Source organism: Schistocerca gregaria, chromosome 7 (assembly GCF_023897955.1).
Source record: "Schistocerca gregaria isolate iqSchGreg1 chromosome 7, iqSchGreg1.2, whole genome shotgun sequence".
NCBI classification, from domain to species: domain Eukaryota; kingdom Metazoa; phylum Arthropoda; class Insecta; order Orthoptera; family Acrididae; genus Schistocerca; species Schistocerca gregaria.
In genome coordinates this window covers 563,461,371-563,473,877 of record NC_064926.1, presented here as the reverse complement: position 1 = coordinate 563,473,877, position 12,507 = coordinate 563,461,371, and the positions used below count along the sequence as shown (strand labels likewise).

Here is a 12,507-nt window from a genome sequence, read left to right as displayed (position 1 = left end):
ACCACTGCGGCAAAGCCGTTGTCCAGAGTGAAACTGAAGCTTAAACTAACTTTTAGAAACTTATATACTTATATCGATATGGTGTCTGTTCTTTCGGACATATCCGAAAGAACAGACACCATTGATGACTTGCAGCCGTCTAGACGAAATTCGAATTATATTAATGCCTTCAGCTGCTGACGGGCGTTGATATATATCAACGGGGACAGGTGAAAATGTGTGCCCCGACCGGGACTCGAACCCCGGATCTCCTGCTTACATAGCAGACGCTCTATCCGTCTGAGCCAGCGAGGGCACAGAGGATAGTGCGGCTTCAGGGATTTATCACTGGCACACTCCCCGTGAGACCCACTTTCTCAACTTGTAGTCTACACACTATCCATACAGGCGTACTATCCTCTGTGCCCTCGATGGCTGAGATGGATACAGCGTCTGCCATGTAAGCAGGAGATCCCGGGTTCGAGTCCCGGTCGGGGCACACATTTTCACCTGTCCCCGTTGATATATATCAACGCCCGTCAGCAGCTGAAAGTATTAATATAATTCTAATTTTAGAAACTTTATCAGTGTATGCTTAAGTACGTTAATGTTAACATTGTAAAGTGTCAGAATAATCAAATGATAAAAAATACACTACCTTAAGAAAAAATTACTTACGCCGAATAATAAACCTAGAAAGCCAGAAATTAGTCAAAATATGCAAAGATATGACACAATTAAAACTTAATTCTTAGCTTATTCAGAGCCATACTTGGGTTAAAATCTCCACTTTCACGAAAACTTGAAGCCGCTAAATATTAAACTCAGAAAGCTGAAAATTCTTTTGTAGCATCAGTTTCATGTAAGGAACTCAAAAATTTTATTTATAGATGCTGATCCCACTGAGTAAGCAGCAAGAACGAACAATTTCTTTCAATGAGCACAAAGAACAACGTGGACTAGCAGACTGAAAATCATGGTCAGTGTGTTTTCCGTCTATTTCTGGCTGACTGCCAAAATACTTTGCAGGCTCTTGCAGATGGCGAAGGTAGGTGGAAAGCACGCAAAGATAATTCAAGAGTCTTTCCATAACGGCATAATGAGAAACACAGACTATTTGTTTATTACCTGCCCTCCCCCCCCCCCCCCCCCCTTGACACGCTACAGACGCCAAGTTAAAAAGCAGTGGCACAACACTAGTTCAGATTCTTATTAGAAGTTGTTTTCAAGCAAAAGCACCGGTCCAGTAAAAAAAAAGTAGTGTTCATTAATTTTAACACTAGCCATGTACACATGTCGTTCCACATCATGTCCATGAAAAAATCGTTCAAATGATCTGTGGAATGAGTAATCAACTAAGTAACAAAAGTTAGTGTTGAAGTGCCTACACTTCACATTCCTATACAACATTCATTCATAGGCTCTTGATATAACAGAAGAGGAATATCAGATTTAGAATGTCGATTGTTCTGCATGTTGACAGACTGATGAATGCACCTAGGATTCATCAGAAAAAAGGAAGAAGAAAAACGGAGCATTTCGTGATCAACCTCTCCACCATGCATGGACTGAAGGAGCCAGTTGAAATACTAGTATCGAGGAACAGTATCTGATATGTTCATTCCGTGCTATACCTTTACTTTGGGAAGTTCAGTTTCAGTTTGTGCACAGCTCTATGAGCAGACCCCACTGACACACCATTCTGGAGTGCTAAATGGGGCAAAAACTTTCCCTGACTTCTTTCCAAGCTCGTTCCCGACTCATCTGTAGTAGAGTCGGCAACCAGGTCAGTTGCAGTGGGCTTGGCACGGCCGCTTCATACATCTACCAGAACCAATCACGTAGGACGATTTCGTTTTTGCCGCTGTGACAACGTGACTTGGACTTTGACCGCAATTTATTGTTTATGAACAGTAGACTGAAACGGAAGAAACTGCATAATGACAGGAAATTAAGGAGAAGGGACCTGGATAACTTGAAAGAACCAGAAGTTGATGAGAATTTCAGAGGGACCATCAGGCAACGATTTACTGAAACTGGCGAAAGGAGTACAGCAGGAGACGAATAGGCAGCTTTGAAAGATGAAAAAGTGAAGCCAGTAGAGGATCAAATAGGTAACAAGGGAAGATGTAGCACAAATAGAGAATGAGATTTTCACTCTGCACCGGTGTGTGCGCTGATATGAAACTTCCTGGCAGATTAAAACTGTGCGTCAGACCGAGTCTCGAACTCAGCGCACACTCCGCTGCAGAGTTAAAATCTCATTCTGGAAAAATCCCCCAGACTGTGTCTAAGTCATGTCTCTGCAGTATCCTTTCTTTCAGGAGTGCTACTTCTGCAAGGTTCTCAGGAGAGCTTCTGTAAAGTTTGGACGGTAGGAGACGAGATACTGGCAGAAGTAAAGCTGTGAGGACCGTGTGTGAGTAGTGCTTCGGTAGCTATGATGGTAGAGCACTTGCCCGGGAGAGCCAAGGTCCCGAGTTCGAATCTCGGTCCGGTACACAGTTTTAATCTGTCAGGAAGTTTCTACTACAAATACTTAGATATCACAGGAAATATAAAATTAAATTGTCGAAAGGAGAAATCACAAAATCAGTAAATACAAACGTCTGAAAATGGCTAAGCAGGAATGGACATAAGACAAATGTAAGGATATAACGCATACATAATTAAGTGAAATATAGATATCCCGTACAGGGTAATTAAAGAGACGTTTGGAGAAAAGGAAAGTGTCTATATGAATAGAAAAGTCTCTAGCTGAAAACCAATACTAAACAAAGAAAGGGAAACGTAGAATAAATATATAGACAGGTTGTACAGGGGAAATAAAATTGAAGCTAATATTACAGAAAGGGAAGGTGACGTCAGTGAAATCAGATAGGGGATACGGTACTGTGAAAAGAATTTGACAGAGCATTGAAAGACGCAAATCGAAACGAGGCGCCCGAAATAGACAGCGTTCCCTCAGAACTACTGATATCCTTGGGAAGAGCAGCCTGATCAAACTATTCCACCTGCTATGCAAGATGTGTGAGACAGGCGAAATACTCCCAGACTTCTAGAAGAATGGAACAAATCCAATTCCAAAGAAACTAGTAGTTTAATAAGTCATGGTTGCAAAATACTAACAGGAATCACTTACAGAGGAATGCAAACCTGGTAGAAGATTAGGAACACGCGTGGAAATAGCGATGCCGAGGCTTATCGTAGAAAATATGTGAAGGAAAGGAAAAACTACATTCATAGCTTTTGTAGACTTACAGAAAGTTTTTGATAATGTCGAATGGAACACACTCTTTGAAATTCTGATAGTTGCAGGGATAAAATGCAAGGAACGAAAGGATAAATACAACATGTACAGAAACCAAACTACAGTTATAAACGTCCAAGGAAAACACTGATTGATAAGGGAATGAGACAGGCTTGTACCCTATCGCCGACATTCTTCAATCAGTATACTGGGCAAGCAGCAGAGGAAACGAAGCAAAATTAGAGAAGAAACTAAAGTTCAGGGAGCAGAATTAAGAACTTTGCGGTTTGCCGATGACCATGTAATTCTGTCAGAGAAGAGCAACTGAACGGAATGGGCAGTCTCTTTAAAAGAGGATATAAGATGTACATCGACAGAAGCAAAATGTAATGTAGTCCAGTTAAATCATGTGACGCTGAAAGAATTATATTAGGAAATGAGACACTTAAAGAAGTAGATGGATTTTTCTATTTGGGGAGCAAAATATCTGATGATGGCCGAAGTAGAAAGGAGATAAAATGTAGACTGGCAATGGCAAGAACTGCGATTCTGAAGAAGAGATACTGGTTAACATCGAATATAGATTTATATCGTAGGAAGTCCTTACTTTATTTGTGTGGAGTGTAGAATTGCATGGCAGTGGATGATAAACAGTTCAGCCGGCCGGTGTTGCCGAACAGTTCTAGGCGCTTCAGTCCAGAACCGCGCTGGTGCTACGGTCGCAGGCTCAAATCCTGCCTCGGGAATGGATGTGGGTAATGTCCTTAGGTTAGTTAGGTTTAAGTAGTCTAGGGGACTGATGACCTCAGATGTTGTATCCCATAGTGCTTAGAGCCATTTGAACCATAAACAGTTCAAACAAGATGGGAACTTTCTCAAATGTGGTGCTACAGAAAAATGTTGAAGATTGGATGAGTAGATCATGGAGCCAATAAGGAGTAAATGGACAGAACTTGGAAGAAATGAAATTTGTGGCATAACATGACTAAAATAAGGGATCGGTTGACAGGACACATTTTGAGACATCACGGGTAACCAGTTTAGTACAGGAGGGAAGTTTGAGCGTAAAAATTGCAGAATGATACCGCAAAATGAGTACAGTACACAGGTTCTAAAGCATGTCGGTTGCAGTAATTTTTCGGAGATGAAGAGGCTTGCACATGATGGAGTAGTGTGGTGAACTGCATCGAAGCAGACTGAAGACTGAGGACCACGAAAACAACAACGGACACAGCACTTGCACCATATAGAAGATATTCTGTTTTGCACTCTAGGAGCAATGACAAAGAAATGGCAGATTCCAACATAAAGTTCGAAAGTCGTCTGCTGTCAGACGGTGATCATGTCATGTAATCATGCATACATCAATAATCACTTTCTTGTCTCGAAGTGCCTCACTCATCCACCGGCTAGAGCATCTTATCTTCGGATGGATCTGCAACGCGTGTCTTACGAAAGTCTCCTAAACTCCGAAGTGAGCCAGCCAATAGAAATATCGCAGACAGAATTGGTTAGCAAGTGCTGGGTGGCCCGTGGAAAACAACACTCCGCTCTTTCGTTTCGTGCTGTGAGGACCTCACCATCTCTTTAGTACAGGCGTTCTATTTGTGATAACGATATGGGCACGCTGAAGGGATATTTTTCCGGATTCTGCATTTGCGTAGTTGTGTTTCGTGTAACACAATTTATCTACACGAGATACAAGGCATCTGTTTTTAACATGTGCGGCATTATTGTTGAATACAACAGTCTTCGTTACGGAAAATATTGCTTCAGTGACATGTTTCGCCTTTGTCGCGCATAATAGAAAGCGATAGCAAGCTATGTGGGCCACAAAAGATAAAAAAAATGGAATAAAATATGTATCACGCCATAAATATTAATTACATCGATAAGCGGTGATACTCGCGTATTTTACTCTATTTTCTCGCCAGCGTAGCAGCTCGCTATAGCAAGCTATGTGGGCCACAAAAAGGAGAAAATGTAGTAAAATGTGTATCACTGCATGAACATTAATTACAACGATATGCGGTGATACTCGCATATTTTCCTCCATTTTCTCCTTTTTGTGGCTCAGTTAGCTTGCTATCACGTGCTCCTATGCGCGCAGTCCACTGCGCGCAACACAAATTTGTTTCATTTAAATCTTTTTAATTGTTTCATTGTTCTTCCTTACCCATAATGTTTCTGCATCCATTTTATGGAATTTTTGTCACTAATCTTAAGTGTGAGGATAAAACATTTTTATGAGCGCCATCTGCATTTGTTCACGCTACTGAACGGTTCGCGGCGTTCAGGCTGACGTTCAACTGCATACCTGTTTGACGCTTCTACTGTGACAGCTGATTTTCATTGCTGTGAGTTTAGTGAATAAAGACGTGTGCAGCTCTGTAAGTGTGGTTCTAATTCTTCACCACTACACTTGCCGTCATGACTGTGTCTGAGGTATTTTTTAGCATTTTAACGCTTTATGTGATTTACCACTAAGTTATTTATTCCTTTTGTTTAAGGTCTGCCTAACAGCTGCTGTTCAATGTCTAGGCAGATTCCCCGGTTAGCTCGAATTGAACGGACGTTTATTCCACAGCATAACAGTTCTACCAGTGTCTTATCAATCCATGGCCCGTAAAAATTTCGCTGGGTTTTTTGTTACAACCGTACGTGATAGGGCCATACCTCAACTACTATTTTCCCTTTATTCTTTTTGTAGATAATTGGATGATGATCCACGAAGGCGAAAAGCGTCATTAAAGCCATATGTTCCCAACCAAGACCGCTTCATTCAAGAATAATTTTTATACGGTTGCTGTAAAAGTCGGCCAGATGGAGTGGGATAAGTTTTATGAAATATTAGTCCTTTGTTAAAGTTCGCAGTTTGCGACGGGGCGGTAAAAATAAAGAAGTGCGATTGCAGCGTTTTCACACGAAATGTGCATATAAAAACGTTGGTTGAAAATGTTATTGCAAATTTTGGCTCTCGCGTAAGTCTCAGGGGATGAATTACACACCTGGTACATTAGTTATGCTGTTCCACACCCGCGCATTTGTTATAGTTTTTTAATTAATTATTCACTCTGACATGAATACAGTTTATCCTAGGGAACACAAATTAGGCGATTATTATAGCAAAATCAGTTTTTTCTCGACACAGCTCAATCACTATTTATTGGCCTTGTCCTTTTCTTTCACACAATGAAATTAGCACTGGTGAGACGGTTTACAGTTTTACTTTAATGGTAATTCGACTCCGAACCCCCAATAGCAATAACGTAGGCAGCTATAATCGAAAGCTATTCAATCAATCTGAACAGAACCACAAGTCCCACTGTCCTCTTTGTTCTAACAGTTTTGGCGAGAAATCACAGTTCACCACATGTTCACTTACGACGATGTATACATCGTAAATCGCACTTACACAAATAGTCGTAGCACTTCCAGTTCACCAAATATATGCTTGCACTATTAAACAATACTCTTTTTCGAAATAAATCGGCGCGAAAAAGAATTCTCAAACGGCCACATGGGCCAACCTCTAGTGTGGCTTGCTCGCCACCCACCCTCCAAAACGACTGACCCCTGGCCAAGATGGCCGCTCGCTTATATATGCTCGGATGTCCAACCCTCTGGTTATTTAAGTACCAATCTCACCTATTAAGGTTACAAATTTTGATGCATACATCTCTCGACAGAAATAAGTACACCATCGGCACCGCGCTAAAACGTACATCATATTTACTACGATACATTAATATCTAGGATTATTCTATCGCCCGTAAATCAAGTTTTAGTTTTTGCAAAATTTCACCACTTGGCGCAGATTTATTTGTTTACATCTGTGCTGCAGAGTTGTAACATAGAACTGCATATAGCACCGTTTTTAAACGTAATCTATAGCGATCTACACATTGCACTGCTCAAAATCGTCATATCTATAATTATTAATTAATTATGGGTGATAAATGTTAATAATAATTTGCAAACAATGAAAAGTAATGCAAATTGCATGTAGAGTATAACTTAACGAGTTTAAAATACGTGTGATGCCACCCAAAATATTATATAGTGCCGTTCTCTACGTCATAAATTTTCTATATAGTTTTTTTAAACAATTTTCCGTCAAATTTGGTTTATTGCTCTTTACGGGCTTAATTAGTTATGAATCTTAACATATGACTACAGAACTCGATCGGCTATGACGAAAAGTTTTTAATGAGTGCTCACCGATCCCTGTAAGTTGTTATTTACTATTTTTATTAATCTTTCAGTATTCGTGATATTGACCGATTTTGAGGTTCTATGACTTTTGCGTCTCCTGACATGAAATAAAGATCGGTCTTTCAGAAGGTGCATATTGCTGACCACAATCCACTGCCGCATCGCTCTTCACCCTAAGTTACACAGTTTTCACGTAACGCGCGAAAACCCAAACGATGGCCCAAGCTGCGGGCCACGTGGCCGCCCGTCGACCGTTGCAAATCTCGCGCGGGCGCGCCACACGCTTCCGCGAATCGCGCACCATTTCGCGCGCTCGCTCTCCACAAAGCAATCCTTGCATGCTAGACCTATTCATCTAGTAACGGGGGTTTGTACCGTCACAAGTTTCATTAGAGCCCGTGGGATCACTACCCAGTTTCTACTCAGGCATCCAGACTCATTGCTGTTTCACTTATTAAATAGTATCATCAGCATTAATACAAATGCAGAGTGATTTTGTGTGTGCATGTCTTTAATGTACTGGCGACTAAAGGGCATATGTATGTGAACTATGAGACTGTGTTTTCATATCCTGAAGAACTTATATACAGTATTCATACAAAGTATTTATGAACTTATTTTTCACTCCACTGAGCTCTATTCAAGTCTTTACACGCGTTCGCTTAAGAGTTGCGTTACCGACAGAGCCACGTTTCGCTTTTAGCCTACAGACAATGGACTGCCTTTAGCAATGCTGGCACTTTTTTTATATTTTTAAATGAAATTTGCAGCTATCCAGGTTACTTCGTGTTGCGCTGGGACTTCAAGGCAGTTGGCTTCCACCACGTAGACTTCCATATTTTGTTATAACAGAAGCTAAAATCCTATCACTATATTACGTGTTACTGGGTGTAGAGTGCAAGCACACTATCGCTGGACGAATTACACCTACAAGACGTAGTTGACAGACACAGATAGCGAGTAGTTACAAGTGGTCTGTTGACAGGATTATGGATTCAGTGTTGTCTTGTTTTGGGTTACATTAAAAACTGCTCACATTATGCCGTTACGCTATGAGACAGTACCTTGTCACTACGAAATCTAAAATAAAGTTAGTCAGATTTCATATAAAGGGAAATGTTTCAAGCCATAAAAACCAGGACCATAGTCACTTATGAACTGACAGCTTACAGTGTAAAGCAGTGACAGGCTTTCAAGTTGTTTCTATTAGCTTGCTGCTCCTTCTTCCTTGTATTTTCAGTGCTGAAGAGAAATTAACGAAGTCCTTCCATCAGCATTCACAAACCGGCTGAGCGCCTAGGTTTAGGGTTTCCGTTGTTTACCTGGACTACTTAATGTCATCCTCACCGAACGCCACTTACTTATAAATGGTGCAGGTGTGGCAATATTACCCAAGGTGAAGTGTATGTAATTCTGATATAGAGAAAGCTATTTACCCTTAGAGTGAGAATGTATTTAATTGAATAGATAATAAATTAGAGGCTACTGGCATTTACTGTGACCTGTCAAATGCCTTTGACTGTGTTGACCACAGCATTCTCTTATGCAAATTAGTATGGTATCACTCGCAATGCTGCCAAATGGTTTGAGTCTTATTTATCTAACAGGAAACAAAGGGTGTCGTTGCAAAATATCTGCGCAGTAAGCAGTCAGTCTTCATCTGATTTGGAATTAATTACGTGTGGTCTTCCTCAAGTTTTCATCTTGGGACCATTGTTTTTTCTTGTGTGCATTGATGACATCTCGTCTGTTACCTTGCCAGATGCTAAGATTTTTTTGTTTGCCAATGACACGAACATTACAGTAAGTAGCAAGTCAAGTACAGATCTAGAAATAGCTGATAATCAAATTTTCACTGACATTAAAGCTAATTCACTGTCATTAAACTTTGAGAAGACCCACTATATGCAGATCAGAATCTGTAAGAGATTTCTTTCCACCATGTGTATAACATACAAAGACATGCAGATCGAAGAGGTTGACAGTGTTAAATTTCTGGGATTACAACTCGATAATAAATTCAGTTGGGAAGGGCACATCACAGAACTGCTTATTGCCTAAACAAGTCTGTATTTTCAGTGAGAATGACGTCATATGTAGGCGATAATAATATAAAAAAACTTGCATACTTTGCTTACTTTCATTCTGTTATGTCATATGGGATCATATTCAGCGGTAACTCATCAAACTGAGAGAAAGTTTTTAGGGTGAAAAAGCGTGTGATAAGAATCATTTGTGTCGTAAATTCAATAACATCATGCAGAAACCTGTTCAAGGAACTTTCTATTCTAACCACTGATTATCAGTATATTTATTCCTTAATGAAATTTGTTACAAATAATACATCTATATTTCCAACAAATAGCTCAGTAAATAGTATCAATACTAGGAATAAGATCTAAAATCACTTACCTTGGTCCAAAACGGGGTCCAATACTCAGGAACACACATTTTCAATAAATTGCCAGCAACCGTTAAAAACATGGTTTTAGATAAAGCACGGTTTAAACAGAGTTTGAACGACTTTTTGATACGCAACTCCTTCTACACTAGATGAATATCTCAACAGAGACTGTTAAGCCAGGTTCAGTAAAAATGTCTGTTAGATTTCAGTTTTTACAGCACTAGGTCACAGCAGTCAAGATTATGTATTTTGTGTATGATAAATTTATTAATAGTGCAATGTTTCATTCTGACAGCGTGTTAATTCTGTAAATATTAGCTGTTCCAGTTTACCGCATTGTATTCACCTATTTCGACAATCTCCTGACAAACGATCAGGGTCTTAAGTATTGTATTCAGATGTTTTATGTTTTTATGTTATACTTTCTAACATGTTCCACACACACGAGAATCATCTCATTTCTTGGGACAATGGAACGAAAACTGAATCTAAGCTAATCTAATCTAATCTAACACACTTTTAGAGAGGAGCAAACGACATAAATTACTAGATGTATCAAAATTAATGCAGTAAAACCACACAGTTCAAAGCACACGACACTAAAAGCTAAAGAAGTTTCAGTAAACATGGGCTCTACAACGCATACATAAAGAGCTATGACAGTGTATATACTGTGAAACAAATCCCTTCTTCTGCAAGCTCTCTCCTTTCCATATTTTGTGAGGTGGTAGTGTGGACCTAAACAAGAAAAAAATATGAAGTGTGTAGCTTAAGAGCTTTGAGGACTTTTTCATCTAAGCTACTGTCAAACACACCTCTTCCACTGAACAAGTAGTCGTAGCTCTATGGTATAGCCTTTAGAAACCACGTTTATTAGACCCTTTTTTCCTTAGTTACTCGAGTCTACCTCCTCCCAATATATGGGAAAGAATGAGCTTCGAGTAGAATAGATACGTTTTGCAAAGAGGTGCAAGCTCTTACAGAATGCGATGTGAGACCATGTCTCCTCCAACTCTCTTTGCCTCAACACTGAAGCACCAAAGAAAGTGTTATAGGCATGCCTATTCTAATTCAGAGATACGTTATCAGCGAAAATACGGCCCTGCGGTCGACAACGCCCATACAAGACAACAAGCGTCTAGTGCACTTGTTAGATCTGTTACTGCTGCTACAATGGCAATTTACCAACATTTAAGTGAGTTTGAACGTGGTGATATAGTCGGTGCACGAGAGATGGGACACAGCATCTCCAAAGTAGCAAAGAAGAGGGGATTTTCCCGTACGACCATTTAACGAGTGTACCGTGAATATCAGGAATTCGGTAAAACATCCAATCTCCGACGTCACTGCAGCCGGGAAAAGATCCTGCAAGAACGGGACCAACGACGGTTGAAGGGAATCTTTCAGAGTGACAGAAATGCATCCTTTTGGCAAAATTTCTGCAGCTTTCGATGCTGGGCCATCAACAAATGTCAGCGTGCGAACTGTTCGACGAAATATCCTCGATATGGGCTTTCGGAGCCGAAGTCGCACTCGTGTACGCTTGATGACTGCACGACAAAGTTTTACCCCTCGCCTGGGCCCATCAACACCGACATTAGACTGTTGATGACTGGAAACATGAGTCCTGGTAGGACGAGTCTCGTTTCAAATCTTATCAAACAGATGGACGTGTACGGGCATGGAGACAAACTCATGAATACATGGACCCTGCATGTCAGCAGGAGACTGTTCCTGCTGCCGCTACGGTCGCAGGTTCGAATCCTGCCTCGAGCATGGATGTGTGTGATGTCCTTAGGTTAGTTGGGACTGATGACCTCAGATGTTAAGTCCATAGAGCTCAGAGCCATTTGAACCATTTTTGAACTGTTCATGCTGGTGGAGGCTCTGTTATGGTGTGGGGCGTACGTAGTTGGAGTGATACGGGACCTCTGATACGACTAGATACGACTCAGGTGACATGTACGTAAGCATCCTATCTAATCACCTACATCCATTCATGTCCATTGTGCGTTCCTAGGGACTTGGTCAATTCCAGCAGGACAATGCGACACCCCACACGTCCAGAATAGCTATAGAGTGGCTTCAGGAACACTCTTCCGACTTTAAGCACTTCCGCTAGCCACCCAACTCCTCAGACATGAGCATTGTTTAGCATATGTGGAATGTATTGCAACGTGCTGTTGAGACGAGATCTCCACCTCGTCGTACTCTTACGGATTTATGGACAGGCTTGCAAGGATTCATGGTGTCAGTTCCCTCCAGCACTACGTCACATATGCCACGTCGTGTTGTGGCACTTCTGCGTGCTCGTGGGGGCCCTACACAATATTAGGCAGGTGTACCAGTTTCTTTGGACCTTCAGTGTACAGTCATTTACTCCTTTAATTATGATAGTGTTTGTACAAATGGCTTTTGGGAAGTTAGTGGTTGAATTTCAGTAAGTCGGATCTCGTACAACCACAACGCACAGACGGACTACGTACATAATGGCCATTAAAATTGCTACACCAAGAATAAATGCAGATGATAAATGGGTATTCAATTTTCAAATATATTATACTAGAACTGACGTCTGATTACATTTTCAAACAGTTTGGGTGCATAGATCCTGAGAAATCAGTACCCACAACAACCACCTGTGGCCGTAATAACGGCC

At 40.8% G+C, this 12,507-nt stretch overlaps 1 non-coding gene across 1 annotated transcript; it reads left to right on the top strand.

The window, feature by feature from the left end:
- Positions 1 to 403: 403 nt before the first annotated feature.
- On the top strand, positions 404 to 478 carry Trnat-ugu (transfer RNA threonine (anticodon UGU)). The gene has a single exon. It is a non-coding gene; the product is annotated as a tRNA-Thr (tRNA).
- The last annotated feature ends 12,029 nt before the right edge of the window (positions 479 to 12,507 follow it).